The following is a 26186-nucleotide window of genomic DNA, read 5'->3' as shown; positions in this document are numbered from 1 at the left end:
GACGTTTTCCACGTTTTCCCGTACTTTTCAACTCCCACGCTCCCGTTCGCTCCGAAATTTCCATTGCAAAACAGAGAAAAATCCGCTCATTGCTCATTCTCCCGCGACTCTCCACACTCAGGCAAGCAAAGTGTCCGCACGTGAGCAAACGATCGGAGGGATGCTGCAAATCATCCCGTTTTTCGGCTGTCGGAAAATCCTTCCCTCGGTCGAGTCAGTCCGTGGAGAAACGCCTCTTCGAGTGGTTCGTTCGGAATTCTCGCAAAGAATTCGCCGCACGGGAAGACGACCCAATTCGCGCGTGCCAGTGTGCTTTTGTGTTCATGGTGTTGATTTTTCGGTGGTGAAAGAGCAAAAGTTTGGATCACCGAGGATTTCCTTCCGAGAGGTGTTGCTGGTGCGTATTTCATGCTGAAATTAAAGAAAGCGGAAAAAACGATTTTCCCACCGACCAGAATCCCATTAGGTGAAGGTGATTTGCCTCCCCCCATGGAAGTCGTCCGGAATTCCCACGGTCATTACTCGGTGTGTGTAAGCTGCGTCGCTGTCGTCGTCGTCGTCGTATCGCTTCGCAGGGGAGCTTTGCCTGGATTTGACAGTGACAAAATCAACAAACATTCACGCGGAATATCAATTGTGCGGCTGGAAGCTGGGAAAAAAAATAATGGAAAAGCGTCCGAATTCGATTGCGTGAGGGTTGGGTTGGGAATTTGGGACGAAATTTTTTCTCAATTGTGCTTTGGCTTTGAGGGTTTGGTGCTCGTTATTTGCTCGCAGCTTCACCGCCCAGCGTGCGAATCGTTTTGTGGGGTTAATGAATTGAATATCATCGCACGTGCCTTCGCCTGTGACGCGCGGAAATTAAACGATAACACTTCGAGTGTATGTGTGTGTGTGTGTGTGTGCGTGTGAATTGGTGGAAGCTTGAAGTGGTTTGGTTCGAAGAATTTCCCACCTAAAAGTTTCAGTTTTCATTGTTGATGCGGTGGGATGGTGGCTGTGGTATTAAATTTATCGCCGAGTGCCAGAAGGAGAAGTTTCTGATTAAAACAACCGGATTAAAGTGATTACCCCAATCGGGCTTCGGAGTGTTGCTGGAAAATAAACAGGAAACAGTGAGTGGCAGGGAAAGGATCGTGCTCGCGTGCTGGCTAATTTTGCGTTGCGAATGGATGGAAAGGATGTTTGTGAAAGGAAGATAATACGGATCGGAACGAAACGCAGCCTGATGTTGGCTAGTCAGTAAGTGATGCTAATTGATGTCAAAATCCAAAAGGTTGATGCTGATGTTGATGCTAGACACTTTTGACACGTGACCTCTTGCTGATTACGGAGAATATTGCCGGTTGTGGATGGTGGAAACAACAGGCCTATCGATACATTTCTGTTGTTGTTGTTGTTGTCGTTTGAAATAACAGACGATAATACCGGAAACGGACGACCGGGTTTAGGATTTTGCATCATTCAAGGTAAGGTTATATTAAGAATAACAAATATTAAAACCATTTATGGCGAGCATATCGGTTTCGGATGCTCAAACTTCATTGCCAATTTTATCAAATAGCAGCTCTTGAATTTGAAAATGAAATCAAGTGAATATGAAACTGATTTGTTGTCTATAAGTTGTCTCAACAATTAACCATTTCCATTCACACATTTGTTCAGGCTAACAGCTCGATTTTATGTCGGTAAACTTTTTATGATTAATTTAGAACTTCATCCCAAGCAAGAACCGATAACTGACCCGACAAGAACCGATGACATACCAATTTGGTATGATGTCTTATTTTGGTATGCTTATGGTAAAGTATACAAAATAAATGCCAAAATAACAAAACCTTATCTTTCAGTTTTTATACAATACCACCTAAAAAATTATTGGGTTTGGTATTAGAATATATTTCTTGTAACAAATTATGGTATTACGGCATCAAAAATAGAGTTTAGTTTAGGTTAAAGGGTGGGCCATCTTCCTGTTGGATCGCTCGTTTTATGACCAATTGGCTGATCAAGTTGTTGGAAGGAGATTCTTAACTGGCCCAAGGAAATGAATAGGCGAATTGCATGCCAATCCATCCATTTGTTTTTCGCCCTTCATACAGCGGTTTGCTGATGACAATCAGAGGTTATTCAGCTTGATCAATTTCAAAAGTGAGGAGACCCGAGCAGGAACGAATATCTCGATACCTTAAATTGGTATGGATTAGCATGACATAAGAGGTAAAATATAAAAAAAAATCCCACAATACCATTCCAATACCAAATTTTGATGATGCAAAAAAACAAATACCACACAGGTATTCTTTTGGTATCCAAATATCACTTTTTGTTATTTATAAAGTATTTTGCATGAAATTTTTAGGTATTATTCTTTGATATTTTACCTCATATGTCATGCTGATCAATACCAAATTTTGGTATCAGATCAAAATTAGGTATTCATTAGTTATTTTCTCCTGCTCGGGGAGCCTACAGCTGTCTGACTAGTTTTCGTGCTACAATGAGTAGTAGACCACTATCATCATCATCATCATCATCATCATAATCATCATAAAAAAAAGCGTTTAGTATCCGTGAGTCATTATTATACCTGCAATATGTTTTAGTTTGTTATTCGTAGTACATTTTTGGGGTATTGATTTTGGTATTTTACTTCTTATGTCAGGCTTGTGAATACCATATTCAGGTTGCCAGTTATGCTATTATCATACCTGCATTTGGAATTCATAAGTTATTTTCTCCAGCTCGGGATCCCGAGCAGCAACGAATATCTCGATACCTTAAATTGGTAAGGAATAGCCTGACGTAAGAGGTAAACTAAAAAATAATTAAAAAAAATGGTCTTAAAATATCATTCCAATATATAATCAAGCAAATGCATAACCAAAACAAATAAAATTATCCTTTGGGTTTTCAAATACAAAACTTTGTGATTAACAAAGTATTTTGCAGGCATTTTTTTGTATTATTCTTCGGTATTTATCTCTTATTTTAGGTTGATCAACAACAAATTTTGGTATCAGGTCAGAATTAGGTATTCATGAGTTATTTTCTCTTGTTCCCTCAATCATTATTGAATTCTGAAAAGTATTCTTAAGGACTTCCGTGGAGAATTCCATGATAATTCTGAAAATAATACAATGGGCTCTCCCAAGTAACAATTCAAGCTGAACATTAAGAACAGAAGCTGACGATTGGTTGATTTAAGGTTTACGAAGCTTATTAACACCGGGCTGATAGTTGATTAGTGGTGCATAATGCGAATTGTATCCCCATAACTCATCCTTAGTAAGTTAGCTGATATAAAGACTGAACAAGACTTATTTAAGCTTAACACTACTCGACAAATCAGCAATGTGCTACACATATTTTGATAGCCTGATAGAATAACATGAATCTATTACACAATAGTGTTAAATGTTTTCAGTGTCACTTGTTACATTCCCGACACTTAAGTTCTTATAAATTCACTGCCTACCTTTCTAATCGCAAGCAACGCCCGCAGTAGAGATAGCTCCAGGTAGACGTGGACTGCGAGGACGTCGGAAGTATTAACATTTGTATTCCTGTGCTTTGTCTGTCCACCACTTTATATTGCACTTAATTTTCAGACCGCAGTTCACATATACAACTCAAATATGGCATTTACATACCATCCAAATGACCATTGAAATAAATCGCACATTGTGTTTACTGCAGCTGAAAATGAGATGAATGTTATACTGTCACCATTTAGCTGCTCTTCCGGTTGCTATTATTCAACATAAATTTGAGGGGCTAGTTAATGTTAATGTTATTATATAATTACTTTATTTTGTACAGGCTCAATCGAATAAACTTTACAGAGCCGAGTTATCCTTTGCGTTATACATTATTACTGTCTTAAATTTAAAGTTAAAGGAACTGGACCGAGTACTCGCGGTTGTCTCGAGGTTAGTGGAGATTTACAATTTTTTGGATGGGAAAAGGGAAGAAGGAGGTTTGAAATGTGGTTTACGATACAACTATTTAATTAATCCTAAAGCATGAAATTATTTCTTTTCATCTTGAAAACAAACATTGAAAAAAAAACCCACACGTACAAAATACAAACTAAACACAAGGTTAATCAAACTTACAATCTAAGGTTAATATCCTTAAAGTAAACATATATGAGTTTCATAAACTCCAGATCGCGTCTAGCCAAAATATCCCGAACTGGAACATTAGGTTGTCTACCTCGAGCCCGAAGGGAATCATAAAAATGTGATCTGACTCCACGATACTCCACACAAGACCAAAGGATGTGATCAGCGTCCTGGTAACCTTGTCCACATTCACAGAGATTGCTGTCTCCCAACCCCACACGGAACAAGTGAGCGTTTAGACAATAGTGATTGGACATGAGACGAGACATCACGCGTATGAAGTCTCGACTCAAGTCCAACCCTTTGAACCATGCAAACTTTGACACCTTAGGGATAATTGAATGTAGCCATCGTCCCAAGCTCCCTTCACTCCATTGATGTTGCCAGCTAACGAGCGACTGCTGACGATAAAAAGAAAAAAATTCACTATAGGCGATCTGTCGATCATAAATGTCACCTTCCATAGCGCCCACCTTCGCAAGTGAATCCGCCTTCTCATTGCCCAAAATTGAGCAATGCGAAGGGACCCACGCGAAGGTGATGATGAAAGAGCGCACGGATAAAGTACTAAGCAGTTCTCATATTTTCAAGAGAAAATACGAGAAGTGCTTTACCGGCCTAATGGAACGGATAGCCTCGACAGAACTGAGACTATCCGTAAAAATAAAGTAGTGGGCTGGAAGAAGTGAAGCAATAGTTTCCAAAGTGTAGTGAATTGCTGCCAGTTCAGCCACATACACAGAACAAGGAGCTTCAAGTTTTTGGGAGGCGCTATGAAATTCATTAAATACACCAAAACCAGCGGACTCCTCTATTAGAGATCCATCTGTGAAAAACGTTCTTGCAGAATCAACATGGCCAAACTTTGCAGCGTATAATGACGGAGCAATCATAGGACGATGATGCTCTGGAATTCCGCGGATTTCCTGCGTCATAGATAAATCAAAATTCACTGAATTGCCGAAATCGGAGAAGACTACACGATTGGGAATATTTCTTGAAGGGCTGACATCCTGTGTTAAATAAAGGTAGTACAAAGTCATAAAACATGTTTGAGGATTTAGCTCCAGAAGCTTCTCAAAGTTTTCGATCACCAGTGGGTTCATTACTTCGCAACGGGTGAGGAGCCTCAGAGATAACTCTGAAAATCGGACGGATAGTGGCAACATGCCCGCCAGCACTTCGAGACTCATAGTATGAGTCGAGTGCATGCATCCTAACGCGATACGAAGACAACGATACTGGATCCGTTCCAGCTTGATGATGTGCGTTTTAGCTGCCGACTGGAAGCAAAAACTACCGTACTCTAAAACCGATAAAATCGTTGTCCGGTACAACGTCAGAAGATCTTGTGGATGGGCTCCCCACCACGTTCCGGTAATTGATCGAAGGAAATTGATCCTTAGTTGGCATTTTCGTCTCAGATACTCAATGTGGGATCTCCAGGTGCATTTGGAATCGAACCAGACCCCGAGATATTTAAAAGACATGGAATGAGTGATCGGTTTACCCAAAAGTTGAAGCTTCGGTTGTGCTGGGCTATGCTTCCTAGAAAAAACGACCAACTCAGTTTTCTCCGTGGAGAATTCGATACCTAGCTGAATAGCCCAAGTAGACAAATTGTCCAAGGTATCCTGTAAGGGTCCTTGCAGGTCAACCTCTTTTGGCCCTGTGATAGACACTACGCCATCATCTGCAAGTTGTCTCAACGTGCAATTGTCACTAAGATAGGCATCAATTTCTCTAACGTAGAAATTGTACAAAAGGGGGCTTAAACATGAGCCTTGGGGGAGACCCATGTAGCTAAATCGAAAAGCTGTAGAGTTTCCATGAGAAAAGCTCATATGTTTTTCTGACAGCAAATTGTACAAAAAATTATTCATTAATGGAGACAATCCACAAGCGTGGAGTTTCTCTGAAAGAACTTCAACGGATACTGAATCAAAAGCCCCCTTGATATCCAAGAACACAGAAGCCATTTGCTCTTTCTTAGCAAAAGCCAACTGAATTTCCGAGGAAAGCAACGCGCGACAGTCGTTCGTTCCCTTACCCCTACGGAAACCAAATTGAGTATCTGAAAGAAGGTGGTTCGTCTCAACCCATTTGTCGAGGCGAAAAAGGATCATTTTCTCCATCAATTTCCGAATACACGACAGCATCGCGATGGGCCGATACGAATTGTGATCCGACGCGGGTTTATCAGGCTTTTTAATGGCTATCACCCTTACTCGTCTCCAATCGTCGGGAACAATATTGAGCTCCAAGAACTGATTGTACAAGTTCAACATGCGCCTCTTAGCGACGTCTGGGAGGTTTTTCAGCAAGTTGAACTTGATTCTATCAGATCCCGGGGCAGAATTGCCACACGAAAGGAGAGCGAGTGAAAGTTCCACCATTGAAAAAGGCTGACTGATTTCGTCTACCGAATTCGCGGTTTCGCGAGGAATCAACTGCGACGGCACGGAATCCGGACACACTTTTCGCGCGAATTTAAGAATCCATTGATCCGAGCATTCCTCGCTTTCGTTGTTAGTAGACCGGTTACGCATTCTTCGCGCCGTACTCCAAAGCGTATTCATAGACGTTTCGCGCGACAATCCGTCTACAAACTGCCGCCAGTAACCCCGTTTTTTGGCCTTGATGAGGCTCTTGAGTTCGCGTTCAAGAGATGTGTATGCGTTGAAATGCTCGCGTGTTCCACGTTTCCGAAAAAGTTTAAACGCGTCGGACTTTTTACGGTAAACCTCCGTGCATTGTTGATCCCACCAGAGCGATGGTGTTTTCTTACGAATAGACGATCGCGGCACCGGTCGTGTTTGAGCTTGAAGTGCGCTGTCGACGATGAGATTAGAGAGGAAATTATATTCCTCCAACGGCGGAAGCTCTTCCACTGACGATACTGTATCGTCTATCGTGGATTGGAACTTAGTCCAATCAATGTTACGGGTTAGATCATATGCGACGTTAACGGATTCTGACGAGTTGAACCCACTGGCAATCGAAATTTTGATCGGCAGATGATCACTACCGTGCGGATCCTGGATTACATGCCAAGTGCAATCCAACGATAGTGAATTGGAGCAAAAGGTGAGGTCTAATCTGCTACCATTCGAGGATGGACCAGCCAAACGTGTTACTTCTCCATTGTTAAGTATTGTCATGTTGAAGTTGTCGCAGAGATCATAAATCAAAGTAGAACGGTTATCATCGTACAGCTCCCCCCAGCCTGTACCGTGGGAGTTAAAATCTCCCATGATCAACCATGGAGCGGGAAGTACCGCACATATGTCGAAAAGTGGTTTGCGATTAACAGAGACTCTAGGAGCAATATATACAGAAGCAATACAAAGGCTCTTACCTTTAATGGTAGCCTGACATGCGACAACTTCAATACCGGGGAATTCGGGAAGATTCACTCTATAGAAGGAATGGCACATTTTGATCCCCAAAAGTACCCCTCCTCCACGTGAATCCTCACGATCCAATCGAATAATGTTAAAATCAAAAAAAGGGAGATCAATTTCTGAAGAGAGCCATGTTTCACAGAGGGCAAATGCATCGCAATTATTGTTATGGACTAAATACTTGAACGAATCTAATTTCGGAATAAGACTTCGACAATTCCACTGTAGAACAGTGATCAAATCCCCGACCTCGTTTGGAAAATTATCCATCGAAGGAGATGATAGCTGCAAGAAGGGGCCATTTTGAAGTCAATTGCTTCAAGAAGGATTTCACAGTCGGAAGCAATGTGAGGACAATGCTTTTCAGAGGATCAGAAATGTTGAGGTATTTGAGAATACCGTCCACAATGTCATCAAATGAGAACAGCCCAGATGAAGAAGGGGTTTCTGTTCTTAAAATTGGGGCATCAGGGGTTTTGGATGTCCCCGGAAGAGGTGGAAAATCCTGGGTATAGTCAGTTCTGCGGAATCCAGGAGGAGTAGAAGTCTCCTTTTTTCCACCACTCCTTGATTTGGGCAAGCTGATTTGGGGTTCTTGATCTGCAACTTTCCGCGAACGGATGCGTTTTCGTTTCCGGGCAGAACCTTCCGGAAAACTGAAAGAAACTCCCTCCTCAGCCAAGTCAGAGCCAGACTCGTCATCTGACAAAAGAGCGAAGGGATTTGTTTCGTTGGTCGATGGCTTGGCTGTCTTAAGCATTTCTGCAAAAGACCGCCTGGAACGTTCCTTAAGGGAGCGTTTCATTTTGTCCCCGAGCTGTTTGTACGCCGGGCACGACGAGAGAGCATGAGGAGGAGTTCCATTGCAGTACACACATTTTGGTGCAGTAGCTGCGCAGGCGCCATCCTCATGCTTCTCCCCGCATGTGGAGCAGCGTGCCTTGTTGCCGCAGTGGGAGGCCGTATGTCCCAACCGCTTACAATTCTGGCAGTTCATGACCCGAGGTACAAACAACCGCACAGGAAGACGAAGTTTTCCCAGCTCGATGTATTGAGGAAGGGCAGATCCAGAAAAGGTCACCCGAAACGAGTCTGTGGGGGTAAAACTCTTTTTACCCTCGCTGAGCGATACTGACTTCATTCTATGAACGGCCAGTATCTTTACCGGAGGAAGCAAGGGTTCTTGAATCGGCCAACCGCTTGCTTCTCCAGTATCTCGGGGTTCAGGCTCGCCTCAGTGACCACGCCTTCGATCTCCACATCAGAGGCTGGAATGTACACCCTATATTCCAGTGTGAAAAACTGGGAAACAGCAATTCGGGTAGGCCCGCAATCTGGAGCTTTTCTCAGCCTGCCCATTGTCAGACTGAGACGACGAACCATGGATGACATCATCATTTTTCTGAGATGAATGGTCATCCATGTCGTCTTCTGACAAAACATCCATTTTGTTCAACTAGTGGGAGCGCAAAACGCTCTCCCACTGAACGCACAGACACAATACACAGAAAACACTGCAAACACAGAAATACAAAATGAAAATTTAACTAATGGGGGAGGAAAAGAAACAAGAAAAAAACAAAAACTTATCTGATAATCCTATACTACTACCACCGAGCTATATGTGTAGGCGTTTACATAGATGGCTGGAAGAGACGCGCTGCGTGGATGACCTTCGTTGTGGTGCACTTGATCGAGGCTCGGTACTCAGCGCACACAGGCGCACGATGATTGCTGAACGATGTAGATGTAGAAACGGGTGCTCACACTCGATGATGATGATACGTAAGCGGGTATGCGTGAGCGCGTATGCGTGACCACGCAACGATGATGCCCAAATCGGTTTGCGAATTACCAATAGCACGGATTAATCGTTCCGAAAATGACACTTTCTACTACAAAAAAAACTCACTTTTCGATCAATTTACCGGGAACTATGCCAGGAGTCACTTAGTGAGAAAAAACTGATAATTTATATCAAGCGAATACCGAGAAAACTTCCAAAACAACGGAGCGCGAAACAAGTCGACCGTACTTCTTGCTAGGACGCAGTGGTATGAATGTTAATGTTAATGATCATACATTTTGCCACACATATGCTTGAGTGGTCCAGTAGGCTTAGTTGACGCCTGTGAGTCAGTGACTGCCGGTTTTTTTTTTATCTAGTTCGTTTATTTGGAAGACTCAATCGCGTTAGCTTTACGGAGCCGATAGTTCATTGTTCTTTGTTTGTAACAAAATTCACTTAATTCTATGTCTAGTAGGAGTCGGGCCGAATACTCGCAGCTTACTCGAGAGATACATTGTCGAAGGATAGGATCAGGGGAGGAGCTTGGGGGTAAGGTTTCGTTATCTCATCAGAGCGTTGTCGCCAGTATTAACGGTAGTGCGGTTCTAGGGGTTCGACCGGCTATGGTGACCAGTGGGCGACGATGAGACTCATCGAGACGGGGGGACAAGACAAGACGCGAATGAAGTCACGACTTAAGTCCAAGCCTTTACACCACGCTCTCGAAGAAACATTAGGAATAATTGAATGTAACCACCGTCCAAGATTTCCATTATCCCAATCGGTTTGCCAACTCGAAAGGGTACTCTGACACACTAAATGGTAAAATTCATCGTGTGAAATTTGCCTGTCATACAATTCGCCTTCCTGCGCGCCCACCTTTGCGAGAGAGTCCGCCTTCTCATTGCCTGGGATTGAGCAATGTGAGGGGACCCATACAAAGGTAATCATATATGATCATTCGACCAGCACACTCATCTGCTCCCTTACCTTTGAAAGGAAATAAGATCAGTGCCTACCTTGTTTCATCGAGACTGCCGGTTTGAATCCTTTAATGCAAAGGTAATGTTTAGACATATAATAACAATGTAAATATGTATATTTAATTAGTCAGCAACATGGTAAAACAGTCTTAAAAAAATATAAGGTATGAAGCGGTCTTCCATTATTATTATTTTAAATAAATTAGAAATCTGAACAAGGTTTGGACAAGACTGTCATTTAATGCCTTATAAAGCTTATAATTTCAGTGTTCACTCGGCTGTCGACAAAAGCAGTCCACTCTCGATGTGTGCTACGCGATCGTCTGTTTACTTGGCAGCAACCATTGTGTGGTCCTCCTCATTGTTCTTCATCAGCAGTTCTTTCGGTCGATGCGTCGTCGACTTTGGAAAGCAACCGTTTCGTGATGAGTGTGTGAGTGCTGACCACGTTTTGTGTCCATTGCTGCAATGGACGCGCTCTGACCCTCGTTGGCGTACAACAATTTGCCATACAATGAAACAACTGGAAGCGGCTCCAGTTCTGATGGAGGAGGCTTTTTGGATAGCGGAAGATAAAGTGTTTATTGTGTTGTACCTTTTGACTATAGCTTTAAGATGTATTGTATAGTGACCATGAATCCTCGGCTCTGTTAAGTTAATTCGGTTGAGCCTTATCAAATAAATTAATATACAAAAAAAAAGCTTATAATTTATATTACTGTTAAGCTTCCGGCTGTTAAAAATCACCAGATTTAGATGTTTAAAAGGTGGACAAAAGTTATCGTGGTCTAAGTATAACAATTAATTCAAACAAAAGCTGAAGTAAAATCGTCGAAACAACACTTGTTTAGCATCAAATTGTTACCTTGACTTTTTTCAACCCTTCTGCGCATCAGGCTTTTATCTACACAATTAAAAAACAGTAGTTTAAATTTATGTTACTATGCACATAAGTTGAGCGTCATATATCATACAAAATGACCTTATAGATAAAGTAAATTTATGAGACATGTAATTAGATATTACATAAATTGTATGCAACCGTCCATCTTGGTAAGCAACATTTCTTGCAAGTTGCTGGTTTATGTGAAAAGGAAGTTTACATGCATGTATGTTTGCATGCATGGATGTTTACATCACCAGCAGAGGAACGTCCATCTACAAAGATGTGGTGCGACAAAGAACTCATAGAACTTTTTGAATATTTTTGAAATCGTGAACCGGTTCCGGAGCAGGGTTGCCAAAAGAAAATATTTTTATCTGTATTTATTTCTCAAAAAAAATGTACCAATAACTGTTTAGTTTTAATACTGCGTATTTCGCTCCAAAATGAACAAAGAAGTGTTGTAAGCATGGACCCAAAAGTCAGGACCATTAGCGTGGAAGAAATTTATCGAAAAATCATGGTTCTCGGTAATAGAATGGAAGTGCACGCAGTAGTAGGTTTTTTAGATTTGTGAGTAGTTATATTTTTGAGTGCATGGGGGAATGCTGTCAACAATGCTGTCGGTTTGTTTACCAACAATAGCTGACGTTTTGTTTTAACCTAACTTTTTTCCTAACCTGAACTTCAGAGCTAGGATTAATGTCATTGTTGATGTTGATCAAAATGGAATCAGTTTTATCACTTAATTGTTGGGGGTCCAACTAGAAATCATGCAAGGCGGACCCAGGTACGACCCTTGTGTAGCGAGGACCGAATGGACCAGATCCCGCCAGTCAGATGATTGTCCGCGGGAAGATTGTTCAAAGGAGGATTGTCCGCATGAGGATTGCTTGAAGGAGAATTATCTGCTACCGACGAGTCAAGGAGTACGTGGAGGAAGAAGATTATCCGGAACTCTGAAGCTCTTTATATGTTCCAGGGGGAACGATACATTCGGATGCATCCTGTATCCCCATCAAATTTATCCATAAAATTCTGCTTATATATCCAGAACATCAGTCAGAACTTTTTTTCTCCAGACATCCTTATTCGATTTTTTGTCTATTTTTCAGTATATCCTGAATATCCCTGTTGATCCTTCTGTCTATTCCGAAAATTCTTTCAATTCCGCTCGCATGCCGCCACAGTGTTGCCATATCTTTTTTGAAGCAACATGCATCAGGATGAGTGTCGTTCCCCAACGTTTTCCTTGAACGTCATTGATTGTCTCTGAAGATCTTTCCTGGAACTATCTTCCTTCGGACAATCGTCCAGTGGACAATCTTCCTCTGATCAATCTTCCTGCGGACCAGTGTTGGAAAAGTTCGCGATATTTCACGAAGTTCACCAAGGGAAAAGTTCGCGAGTCATAGGGAACTTTGATGAACTTTTCCATCACTGCTGCGGACAATTCTCTTTCTCCAAATAATCTTCGTGCGGACAATCCTCTTTCGAACAATCCTTCTGCGGACAACCCTCTTCCGAACTATCTTCCTGCGGACAATCGTTTTGTGGACAATCTTCTTCTGAACAATCTTCCTGCGGACAATCCTCCTTCGAACAATCCTCCTTCGAACAATCCTCCTTCGAACAATCCTCCTGCGGACAATCCTCCTCCAAACAATCTTCCTGTCGACAATCTTCCTGCGAACAATTCTCCTGCGGACAATCCTCTTCCTCCGGATAATCTTTCTCCTCGACTCGTCGGTAGCGGACAATATTCCTGCGGACAATCCTGCTGATAATCCTCCTTCGAACAATCCTCCTCCGAACAATCTTCCTGCGGACAATTCTCCTTCGTACAATCTTTTTCCGAACAATCTTCTTGCGGTCAATCCTCCTCCGAACAATCCTTCGAACAACCTTCTCCCGAGCAAACTTCCTGCGGACAATCCTCCTTTGAACAATCTTCCTGCGGACAATCCTTATTCGAACAATCTTCCTGGGTACAATCGTTCTTCGAACAATCCTCCTGCGGACAATCCTCCTGGGGACAATCCAAATATATGATGTTCTAGGGCCCTGGAGCTAATGAACTATTAGATTAGATAATTAACTATTTTAACTAGTTCCGCTTTTTTTTTTGTTAGCATCCATGCCTCTTACGCCAAAGTCACGAGTTCAAATCTCAAAATGGCGAAACAAAAAGAAACGTGCTAAGGGATATGACACACCTCAATCTGACTGCCACGGCAGCGGGTACCGCGCTTTTTTTTTGCTGGCGCTTTTGCCGACAGTTGTGCTGCCTGTGTCACTTTTGACACCTGTTCTGCTACAAATTGCTGTCTTTTGCTCTAGTACCGGGTGCACCAGGTACACTAAAAAAAAAACAGCTAGGTGAACCAAAACAAAAATCGCGTGAAGGAGGTCCTTACCCTTTGGGTCCATGGTTGTAAGTGCGGTAAATGTCACAAAAGTGCGCTTTTGCATCAAATCGTGTTAGTAAGCTTTGCGCCGAATACATTAATGGCGGTAAGCTTCAACTCGGATTTACTTTTAATACCGCCTCTGTTTGGAAAATCTGCCAAATGTTTGCTTAAGATTGAATTGACACTGTCAATACCAAATCAACCCTTATAAAAGACAATTCAAAAATAAATTAACATATTCGAAAATCCCACTGTTGTTGATCGAATGGTTTTCAGTTAAGTTTTTGTCAAATTTAATTTTTTTTTGTCTATCAGAAATGAACATGCTTTCATAGAGATAACTGACGTTTAACGCACGCACACTAGCGAGTTCATCACCGTGTAAAGTTATATTATTTTCCTCTAACAAACCTAAAAAATGTATGAAATTAGATCTGTCAAAATGCGTTTGACCATTTTCGGAAGTTTTCTCGGTATTCGGTTGGTTTAAATTATCAGTTTTTTCTCGCTTAGTGATTACTGGCATAGTACCCGGCTAAACAATTATCTGAAAGTGAGTTTTTCTGAGAAGAAAGTGGTTTTCGGCGCCATCGGAAAGAAAATTGTTCACTTGCAATTGCATATTCGCAAACCAATTTGCGCTTCATCGGTGCGTGATCACGCATACCTGCACACAGATCATCGTCATCGAGTGTCAGCATCTGCCTCCGCATTTATACCGGTCATCCATCATCGTGTGTCCAGCTGAGTGCCGAGCCTCATACAAGCACACCACTACAAAGATCGCCCGCACACGCGCATCGAAGGTCACCCACGCTGCGCGTCGCTCCGCTGCTGCTGTGTAATCACTCGGTGGTAGTAGTATAGCAGATAAGTTTTTTTTTTCCTGTTTCTTTCTTTCTCTCGCCCATCAGTTAAATTTAATTTTGTGTTTCTGTGTTTGTAGTTTTTTTCTGTTTATTGTGTCTGTGTGGTTTTAAGCATCGTTTCAGTGGTAGAGCGTTTACCGCTCCCACTAGTACGGCAAAATGGACGTCTCGTCAGAAGACGATATGGACATTTTGTCGGAAGATGACACCAGTTTGCCACTCGATGGCAAGAAAAGACGAAAACGTCCTGTCATTCATGGTTCGTCTCAGAAAAGCCCCCGATCGCGAGCCTATCCAGATGACTCGACTGGGCCATGGGTTGTCTACTTTCAGCCCAAAAACAAACCTTTGAACTTGATGCAAATTTCCACTGATCTGACGAAGCGATACTCAGCCGTGACCGAAATCACGAAGGTTAGGCATAATAAACTTCGTGTTGTCGTTTCTAACCTGAAGCAGGCTAACGAGATTGCTGCCTCCCAGCTCTTTACGATTGAGTACAGGGTTTACATACCAGCTCGTGATGTGGAGATCGAAGGTGTGGTCACCGAAGCGAGTCTGACCCCCGAGATCTTGGAGAAGCAGGCGGTTGGCCGTTTCAAGAACCCCTTGCTCCCCCCGGTGAAGATACTGGATGTCCAAAAACTGGGCTCAGTATCTGTCAGCGAGGGTAAAAAGAGTTTTACCCCCACAGACTCGTTCCGTGTGACCTTTTCTGGTTCAGCCCTTCCTCACTACATCGAGCTGGGAAAACTTCGACTACCTGTGCGCTTGTTCGTTCCCCGGGTCATGAACTGCCAAAACTGTAAGCAGTTGGGGCATACGGCGTCCCACTGTGGCAGCAAGGCACGCTGTTCCAAATGCGGGGAGAAGCACGAGGATGGCGCCTGCACAGTCACTGCACCAAAATGCGTGTACTGTAAGGGAACTCCTCATGGTCTCTCGTCATGCCCGGTGTACAAACAACGCGGGGAAAAACTAGAGCGCTCTCTTAAAGAACGTTCCAGGCGGTCTTTTGCAGAAATGCTTAAGACAGCCAAGCCATCGACCAACGAAACAAATCCCTTCGCTCTTTTGTCAGATGACGAGTCTGGCTCTGACTTGGCTGAGGAGGGAGTTTCTTTCAGTTTTCCGGAAGGTTCTGCCCGGAAACGAAAACGCATCCGTTCGCGGAAAGTTGCAGATCAAGAACCCCAAATCAGCTTGCCCAAATCAAGGAGTGGTGGAAAAAAGGAGACTTCTACTCCTCCTGGATTCCGCAGAACTGATTATACCCAGGATTTTCCACCTCTCCCGGGGACATCCAAAACCCCCGATGCCCCAATTTTCAGAACACAAGCCCCTTCTTCATCTGGGTTGTTCTCATTTGATAACATTGTGGACAGTATCCTCAATTACCTCGATATTTCTGATCCTCTGAAAAGCATTGTTCTGGCAATGCTTCCTACTGTGAAAACCCTCTTGAAGCAGTTGACATTGAAGTGGCCCCTCCTTGCAGCAATCATCTCCTTCGATGGATAATTTTCCAAACGAGGTCGGGGATTTGATCACTGTTCTACAGTGGAATTGTCGAAGTCTTATTCCTAAGATAGAATCGTTTAAGTTTTTGGTTCACAATAATGATTGTGATGCATTTGCTCTATGTGAAACTTGGCTCTCTTCAGATATCGATCTTCCTTTTCATGATTTTAACATTATTCGACTGGATCGTGAGGATTCGCGTGGAGGAGGAGTACTTTTGGGGATCAAAAAGTGCCATTCCTTCTATAGAGTGAATCTTCCACAATTTCCAGGTATTGAAGTTGTCGCATGTCAGGCTTTTGTTAAAGGCAAGAGCCTTTGTATTGCTTCTGTGTATATTCCTCCCCGAGTTTCGATTAGTCAAAAACAACTTTCAGATATCTGTTCAGTTCTTCCTACTCCACGGTTGATTATGGGAGATTTTAATTCCCACGGTACAGGCTGGGGGGAACTGTATGATGACAACCGTTCTACTTTGATATATGACCTCTGTGATAACTTCAATATGACAATTCTTAACAATGGAGAAGTAACACGTCTGGCTGGTCCATCCTCAAATGGAAGTAGATTAGACCTCACACTTTGCTCTAATTCATTATCGTTGGATTGCACGTGGAATGTGATCCAGGATCCCCACGGTAGTGATCACTTGCCGATCAAAATTTCGATTGCCAGTGGGTTCAATTCGTCGGAATCCGTTAACGTCGCGTACGACCTCACCCGTAATATCGATTGGACAACGTTCAAGACCGCGATAGATGAAGCCGTGTCGTCGGTAGAAGAGCTTCCACCGTTGGAGGAATATAACTTCCTCTCCAATCTGATCTTGGACAGCGCGCTTCGAGCTCAAACTCGGCCGGTTCCAGGAACGTCTTTTCGTAGGAAACCTCCTACCCCTTGGTGGGACCAGCAATGCACTGAGGTTTATCGTAAAAAGTCCGACGCGTTTAAGCTTTTCCGGAAACGCGGAACACCCGAGTATTTCGAAGCGTACTCGACTCTTGAACACGAACTCAAGAGCCTCATCAAAGCCAAGAAACGCGGATACTGGCGGCAATTCGTGGACGGTTTATCGCGCGAAACGTCGATGAATACGCTTTGGAACACGGCGCGAAGGATGCGTAACCGGTCTTCAAACAACGAGAGCGAGGAGTACTCGGATCGGTGGATTCTCAAGTTCGCGCGAAAAGTATGTCCTGATTCCGTGCCGGCACAGATGATTCCTCGCGAAACGACGAATTCGGTAGACGAGATCAGCCAGCCTTTTTCAATGCTAGAGCTCTCACTCGCGCTCCTTTCGTGTCGCAATTCGGCTCCGGGGGCTGATAGGATCAAGTTCGACTTGTTGAAGAACCTCCCAGACGTCGCTAAGAGGCGCATGTTGAACTTGTTTTGTCAGTTCCTGGAGTTTAATATTGTTCCAGATGATTGGAGGCGAGTGAGAGTTATAGCCATTAAAAAGCCTGGAAAACCCGCGTCAGATCATAACTCGTATCGTCCCATCGCGATGTTATCGTGCATTCGAAAATTGTTGGAGAAAATGATCCTTTTTCGCCTCGACAAATGGGTTGAGACGAACCACCTACTCTCAGATACTCAATTTGGTTTCCGTAGGGGTAAGGGAACGAACGACTGTCTCGCGTTGCTTTCCACAGAAATCCAGTTGGCTTTTGCTAAAAAAGAGCAAATGGCTTCTGTGTTCTTGGATATTAAGGGGGCTTTTGATTCAGTATCGGTTGAAGTCCTTTCAGACAAACTCCACACTTGTGGCCTTTCCCCATTAATTAATAACTTTTTGTACAATTTGCTGTCAGAGAAACACATGAGCTTTTCTCATGGAAACTCTACAGCTTCTCGATTTAGTTACATGGGTCTCCCCCAGGGCTCATGTTTAAGCCCCCTTTTGTACAATTTCTATGTCAGAGAAATTGACAATTGTCTAAGTGACAACTGCACGTTGAGACAACTTGCAGATGATGGCGTAGTGTCTATGACAGGGCCCAAAGGGGTCAACCTGCAAGGACCCTTACAGGATACCTTAGACAATTTGTCTACTTGGGCTATCCAGCTAGGTATCGAATTCTCCACGGAGAAAACTGAGTTGGTCGTTTTTTCTAGGAAGCATAGCCCAGCACAACCAAAGCTTCAACTTTTGGGTAAACCGATCACTCATTCCATGTCTTTCAAATATCTTGGGGTCTGGTTCGATTCCAAATGCACCTGGAGATCCCACATTGAGTATCTGAGACGAAAATGCCAACAAAGGATCAATTTTCTCCGAACAATTACCGGAACGTGGTGGGGAGCTCATCCGCAAGATCTTCTAACGTTGTACCGGACAACGATTTTATCGGTTTTAGAGTACGGTAGTTTTTGCTTCCAGTCGGCGGCTAAAACTCACATCATCAAACTGGAACGTATCCAGTATCGTTGTCTTCGTATCGCGTTAGGATGCATGCACTCGACTCATACGATGAGTCTCGAAGTGTTGGCGGGCATGTTGCCACTATCGGATCGGTTTTCGGAATTGTCCCTCAGGCTCCTCACCCGTTGTGAAGTTATGAACCCACTGGTAATCGAAAACTTTGAGAAGCTTCTTGAGCTAAACCCTCAAACTCGTTTTATGTCATTGTACTACGTGTACATAACTCAGGATGTCAGCCCTTCACAGCATAATCCTCATCGTGTATCCTTCTCCGACTTCGGCAATTCAGTTAGTTTTGATTTATCTATGACGCGGGAGATTCGTGGGATCCCAGAACATCATCGTTCCATGATTGTTCCGTCAATTTACGCTGCAAAGTTTGGCCAAGTTGATTCCGCAAGATCGTTCTTCACAGATGGATCATTAATAGAGGCGTCCGCTGGTTTTGGTATTTATAACGAATTTCATAGCGCCTCTCGAATGCTTCAAGCTCCTTGTTCCGTATATGTTGCTGAGCTGGCGGCAATACATTATACGCTAGAAACGATCGCCTCACTTGCACCAGATCATTATTTTATTTTTACGGATAGTCTCAGTTCTGTCGAGGCTATTCGATCCATGAGGCCGGTAAAGCACTCCTCGTATTTTCTCATGAAAATACGAGAGCTTCTGAGTGCTTTATCTTTAAGATCTTTTGTCATCATCTTTGCATGGGTCCCATCTCATTGCTCGATTCCGGGCAATGAGATGGCTGACTCACTTGCTAAGGTGGGCGCTATGGAAGGCGATATTTACGATAGACAAATCGCCTACGATGAATTTTTCTTCATTTATCGTCAACAGTCACTCGTCAGCTGGCAGAATAAGTGGAGTGAAGGGAGTTTGGGACGATGGCTATATTCGATCATCCCTAAGGTGTCGAAGAGTCCTTGGTTCAAGGGGTTGGATGTGGGTCGAGACTTCATTCGTCTGATGTCTCGCCTCATGTCCAATCACTATTCGTTAAACGCTCACTTGTTTCGTGTTGGGTTGGGAGACAGCAATCTCTGTGAATGTGGACAAGGTTACCAAGACGCCGATCACATCCTTTGGTCTTGTGCTGAGCATCGTGGAGTCAGATCTGAGCTATGCGATTCCCTTCGGGCTCGAGGTAGACAACCTAATGTTCCAGTTCGGGATATTTTGGCTAGACGTGATCTGGAGTTTATGAAACTCATATATGTTTACTTTAAGAATACTAACCTTAGATTGTAAGTTTGATTAACCTTGTGTTTAGTTTGTGTATTGTGCGTGTAGTTTTTTTTTTTTTATGTTTTTCTTCAAGATGAATAGAAATAAGTTCATGTTTTAGGATTAATTAAATATTTGTATAATAAATCATATTTCAAACCTCCTTCTCCCTTTCCCCATCCAAAAAATTGTAAATCTCCACTAACCTCGAGACGACCGCGAGTAATCGGTTCAATTCCTTTAACTCTAGATTTAAGACATGAATCATGTATAATGCAAATGATAACTCGGCTCTGTAAAGTTTATTCGATTGAGCCTGTACAAATAAATTAATAAAAAAAAAAAAAAATGCGTTTGACAGCGATTTGTTATGTATTTTCCTCGGATCTTCACTAACACGCTCTCACATATAGCACTAATTCAACTAGACGTAAACATCTCAATAGCAGAGTAGCTCAGAGTAACTGTTATTTTTAAATTTCTCATCGGTAAAATTTAAGTAAATATTTAAAAAGTGAACCAGAGCCTTACTATTGAATCAAAGCAAAGTTGATTATGATAAACAAACTTTCATTTGAAAATAAGGCATACCTTCGTATAATCAATCAACTTCGCCTTTCAGCTCATTTGTCAGTTTTACGCCATGTACTGCAACATACGCCTTCGCCTTCAAAATTGAATCCATTGTTTCAGTATTTGGACTACTCCTCACTTTTGTCTTATTTACATTCAGAACGGAAAAAAATGCGCTCAACGCTGGCTGAAGAGTGTGGTGTAATCAGGAAACTTATGATGTAACTTCTCAGAGTAGCGTAGTTAAAGCTATCATTCCCTCGCTTAATATTTTCCCCAGTTTTTCTGGAATGTTAAATTCCCGTCGACCTAAACTTCTACACAGATAACTCATGGAACTCATTTTCCAATTCTGTTCCTTACCCGATTTCTAGAAGAATATCTTTATGGTCATTTACCTAATCAAAAAATCTAATTATTTGTATATACAGATTCTTAGTTTAAAAACTGCTAAAAATCTGTATGTAGAAAATACAGATTATTCTGTATTTTTTTGCATCCCTGTTCTGGAGATATATGGCCGGAACATGTTCTTCTTCTTCTTCTTCTTCTTCTAATTATTATTATTATTCTTCTTCTTCTTCTTCTTCTTATTCGCATTTTAAGCTTATTGCTTAGCGCGTTAATTATTATTGCGTGCTCTCAACTTAGTGTTCTAAATGCACTTCTACAGTTATTAATTGAGAGCTTTCGATGCCAATACCAATGCATGAATTGGTATATTGTGTGGCAAGAACAATGATACTCTATGCCCAGAGAAGTCGAGAAAATTTCCAACCCGAAAGATTACCTCGACCGGACCGGGAATCAAACCCGCCGCCTCCGGCTTGGTAATACCGTGCCTTTGCTGACTAGGCTATGAGGCCGGAACATGTTCTAGTTTGTAAATGCCATTAAGGTAAAAGTGGCCTGAAATGAATAAAACCCTACCAAGCAACCAGAATGCAGGTATATTCAAAGTGGTTTTCGTGATATACAAACATATATACAAATAAACAATTCGTATAGAATGCAAATAAATGACTTTTACGTACAAAAGTGGAGGTCATATACGTGCATATTTTAATTTAATTTTAAATGAGTTGATTTAACATCATATACGATTTAATCTGTAATAACAACTTCATTTTGAAAAGTCTTACGATGTAATCTGATTTAATTTGTGATACAGTACGACGGAAAAATGAGTCATCGCATATAAGTCGGAAATGTGCATTCTATACGCTTTAACTTAAACATAATGCGAGGTATGGCATTCTTATATGTGAGTTTGACTTAAACTGTAGAAATTTACGATACTGTCTGTACATTTTTATACGACTTCTGGTTATCTGGACATCATATGACACATCAAATTACATGAGAGTTCAAAAACCAGTTCAATTGTAGTAATAATCACAGCAGAGAACTATCTATACTGGCCACATCCAGTCATGTTCCAGAAACCCCCAGCCCCAGGTTTTAGCTACTTAGAGCCAAAAACCTTCACCTTAAAACACATAAGAATTCATCTATCTTTTCTAATCGTATGAGCAGGCATGGAAAATCATTTGCATTCATTTCATACATTCATTTACATTCATTTGCCTTTAACTTTTTGCATCAACAGCATTCCGCAAAATGATGTATAGAGCTAGAGTAGGTTTTGTTATTAGCTACAAGTTTTGCTGATAACTCAAATCTGTATCTCTTATGCATCACGAACTAGAGCGGGCAGAACTTGTTACTGTTTTTCAGTGAATGTAAAATACATTCACTGAAAAACAGTAGTGGCTTCTGTCCGCTCTGCTTCGTCATGCATAAGAGATACGGGTTTGACTTGTTAACAAAAGTTGTAGCTAATAACAAAACCTACAAAAGTTCTATACATCATTTTGCGGAATGCTGTTGAAGAAAAAAGTTAGAGGCAAATGAATGTAAATGAATGCACGAAATGAATGCAAATGATTTTCCATGTCTGCGTATGAGTACTTTAGTCAGTCAACTTTCCATTTATCGATATTGAAGGTAGCATAAAGATAGGGAGAGATCGACATTCAGAACAGAAATTTATCAGCCTACTAGAACGATTCTAGAAGTACTTTGTATAGATTCCCATGCAAAACTGAATAGCTTACTTCAAAGGTCGAAAAACTGTTGAACTTGATTTTTCCATCGACATATGGAGAGTAATCTGCCGCTCATCGCAAGTCGGTCCCATCTGCGTTTTGTCAAAACTGAGTTTTTTAGTGGACATGGTAAATAATCACATATATTTTCATAATACTGGATGAACACATCTACTTTGTTGTGAGAAAGTTTGAAAAACAGCCAAAAAGTTTCCCTTGTAACAATTAGATGTTTAATAAGTGTTATTTAATCAATTTTTTCCAGCTTTAGATTGGATAATAGCTGTACATAGACCATGTTAACTTTTGTTCAGCTTTTAAACATCTAAATCTGGTGATTTTAATCCATTATTAATACATTAACAAAACACATAGCACGTAAGCTTTTAAGGCATTAAATAACAGTCTTTTCCAACCTTTGTCCAGCCTTCAAGTTTTATTTAAAAAATAAAAATGGAAGACCGCTTCATATCTTATGCATTCATATGGAACTTCTTTAACATGTTGTTGACTAATTGGATTTATATATCTGTATTGTTAATATAAGTCTAAAAATTACATTTGCATTTCGGGATTTGACCCGGCAGTCGCTGATTCACAGGTGTCAACCATACCTACTGGACCACTAAAGTATATGTATGGCAAAAGGTATGATCTTGACATGAAACACGTCAAATTTAAGTTGAATAACATCAACCGAAGAGTATTATACAGCAATGCAGAACTATAAACAACAACTGTTGACAGTAAACCATTCCTCTTATTTTCAAGTGCAGTTTACACAATGTGGACATATGCCATAATTGAGTAATATTTTTGGAATGCGGTCTGAAACTTCAGTGCAATAAAACATATAAAACACAGCAATACAAATGTTAATACTTCCGACGTCGTCGCAGCCTACATCTACCTGGAGATATTCCTAAAAATCTCCTCGTCCTCGCTGCCACTGCTTGTAATTAGAAAGGTAGGCAGTGAATTTAGAAGAACTAAAATGATGGAAATGCAACAAGTGACACAGATACTGACGACATTTAACAAATCAAGCTATCAGAATATGTGCAACGCATTGCTGATTTGTGGAGTAGTGTTAAGCTTAAATAAGGCTTCTTCAATCTTTAGATCAGCTAACTTATTGAGGTTGGATTATGGGGATACAATTCGCTTCATGCATTACTAATCAACTATATATTCAGCTTGATGTTAATCAGCTTTGTACACCTTAAATCAACCAATAATCAGCTTCTCTTCTTACTGTTCAGCTTAAATTGTTATTTGGGTTTTCCCATCACATAAGAAGCAATGGTACACGCGTTTTTCTCTACTTGCTGATTTGTGAAACGGGATGAGCGGCAGTAATTTGCTCCCGAATCTTTTCTAGAGACTGTCGATGGTCTCTAGATAGAGAAAGATCGAGATACAGAAATCTAAATGTACTGCCCAACTCATCGAGATAGGGAGAAATATCGATATATAGAACATCAATAGAGAGTTGACTGTAGTAAAAAGGGCTAGAATTAGTAATTGGAGGATTAATTCGGGGCTTTAGCTAAGTTGTCTATAAATCGTAGGTGGGACAAAGCTTGGACTGTCGCACCCAGGTATTTTAAGTCATGACTTTTGATAAATCAACGAGAGAAGTAATTGTTGTAATTCTAGCTCTATCTAGAAATATCCTCCTGTATTTGGATGATCCCGATGACGAATTCACCCATAAGGCAATCATCCGATATAAGAAAGCATATTGTTAAAGGACTCGAGCAATGCAATAATTATTCGAAGTGTAGTGGCATAATGTTGACAAATGAATCTAAAGTTTGAGGGCATCAATAAAAATGTCCTGATCGTTAATATTTCATAGATCAATGCATCATCTGGACAATGCAAATAGATTTTTTTGGTTGCTAGTGAAAATTGGCAAAATTACTCTCCTTTGAAATTTAAGTATAGGCACAATATTAGGAATCCAATGACCATTTTCAGGGTCATTAAACCTATCTAAATGAATTAATAAAATCAAGAACAAAATATTCAAAAATGATAGCTAAAAGTGATTTTCAACGGTCGTCCAATATATTTAACAGTATAATTTTGAGTTACAGCTTAAATTTTTCATGCTCACAAGCAGTGAGTGGTAACCGTGACTGCCTCGCACTCCAAAGGGCCTGAGTTCAATCCCAGTCGGTGCCGTCGGGATTTTCTGAGGCATAACATCTTTGATCACGCCAGGGAAGTAAAGCCGTTGGTCTCCGGTCCGTGAGTTGATGGGTCGATAGGTAGGGTCCAGGTGTGGAAGCTGCCTCTCTGGCGTTGGTAGTTCGGAAAACAAATCAAGGAAAACAAAAATCCATAGGAAAATTTAATGATTTTCGATAAAAGGATACGATAATCCATTTTTCCGTCGATGATGAGATGAAGTTCTTACACTTTGGTGTAGTTACGAATATTAACGTTGAGGCATACATAGTGTTTCTTAAGAAATACCAAAAAATAAATCTTACACCTATCAGTTATCAGATTAAAGGGTGTCCACGATGAAATTGCCACACACAAAATTGATTCGCAAAATTCGAGTTTTCATCCGATTGCCATCAAATTTTCAGGGATTGAGAAATAACTATTAAACTTTATTTTACCATTTTACTCGTATTTTATTTACAGTCCATACGCAAATGCCCGCACCTTGGCCTTAACCCCGGCCATAAGATTCTGCACAACCTGTGAATCAACCGTTTTTTGCATGTAAACCCATACTTTCTTCAGTTCCTCGACTGTCTTCACTACCTTAGGTCGTTTAAGAAGGTGTTGCTTCATAATCGCCCAGTACTTCTCGATGGGGCGGAGCTCCGGAGTGTTGGGAGGGTTGAACATTTTCGGCACGAAATTGACCTTATTGTCCGCATACCACTTCAGCACGTCCTTGGAGTAGTGGCATGAGGCCAAATCCGGCCAGAAGATTGTTGGGACGTTGTGGGCTTTCAGGAGAGGAAGCAGCCGCTTCTGGAGGCACTCTTTTATGTACACCTGTCCGTTCATCGTGTCCTGGGTCACGAAAGGTGCACTCCGCTTCCCGCACGTGCAGATGGCTTGCCAAACCAGGAATTTCTTCGCAAATTTGGACATCTTCTGAGTGCGGACATGCTCCGGAACGCTGAACTTATCCTTGGCCGTGAAAAACAGGTTGCCGGGGATCTGTTTGAAGTCGGCCTTCACATATGTTTCGTCGTCCATGATGCAGCATTCAACTTTCGTCAGCATGTTGAGGTACAACTTCCTGGCACGGGTTTTGGCGGACTTGTTCTGCTTCTCGTCGCGATTAGGGGCCTTTTGTACCTTGAACGTTCGAAGCCCAGCCTTAGTTTTGGCCTTCTGGACAAAACTTCGGATTAGGTGCAGCTTCTTAGCCACATCCCTAACGGAGGCGTTCGGATTTCGGTTGAAGGCCCCAACTACGCGGTTGTGATTTTTGGTGTTGTACGGAATACTTTTTCCTTCACTTCTGGGCTTCCGATCGGTGGTCAACCGTTCCTCGAACCGCTTAATCACTCGCGACACCGTGGAATTCGCGATTCCCAACGTTTTAGCGATGGAACGATGCGAGAGATCCTTGTTCTCGTGATGAATGCGCAAGATTTTATCACGCACGAGCTGTTCTTTCGACTCCATTTCCGCGAGTTTTGATCACAGGACTTTAAAACTTGCAGGATGTAAATAGTGCACTATGAACTAAATCCACCCAAATTTTCATTAAATTCTACCCAACGGTTAAAAAGTTAGAGCAATTTCATAGTGTGGCAATTTCATCGTGGACACCCTTTAGGGTGAAGACATCAACTCCCTTAAAAGTAGTTCGTAAGATGGAG

General features: G+C 41.8%; 1 protein-coding gene across 2 annotated transcripts in view; it reads left to right on the top strand.

Annotated features, from left to right (window-relative positions):
• Positions 1 to 245: 245 nt before the first annotated feature.
• Positions 246 to 26186, top strand: part of LOC135698993 (uncharacterized) — a 580872-nt gene continuing 554931 nt past the window's right edge. For both annotated transcript variants that reach the window (XM_065219163.1, XM_065219162.1), the window contains exon 1: positions 246 to 397. The gene's annotated coding sequence lies outside the window, so the exon portion shown is untranslated. The remainder of the gene's footprint in view (positions 398 to 26186) is intronic.

This window comes from Ochlerotatus camptorhynchus, unplaced genomic scaffold (genome assembly GCF_037179485.1).
Source record: "Ochlerotatus camptorhynchus isolate MF236.1 unplaced genomic scaffold, CSIRO-AGI_Acam_v1.1 ptg000100l, whole genome shotgun sequence".
Classification (NCBI taxonomy): domain Eukaryota; kingdom Metazoa; phylum Arthropoda; class Insecta; order Diptera; family Culicidae; genus Ochlerotatus; species Ochlerotatus camptorhynchus.
The sequence above is the reverse complement of the archived record's forward strand: the minus strand, read 5'-3'. Positions and strand labels throughout refer to the sequence as shown.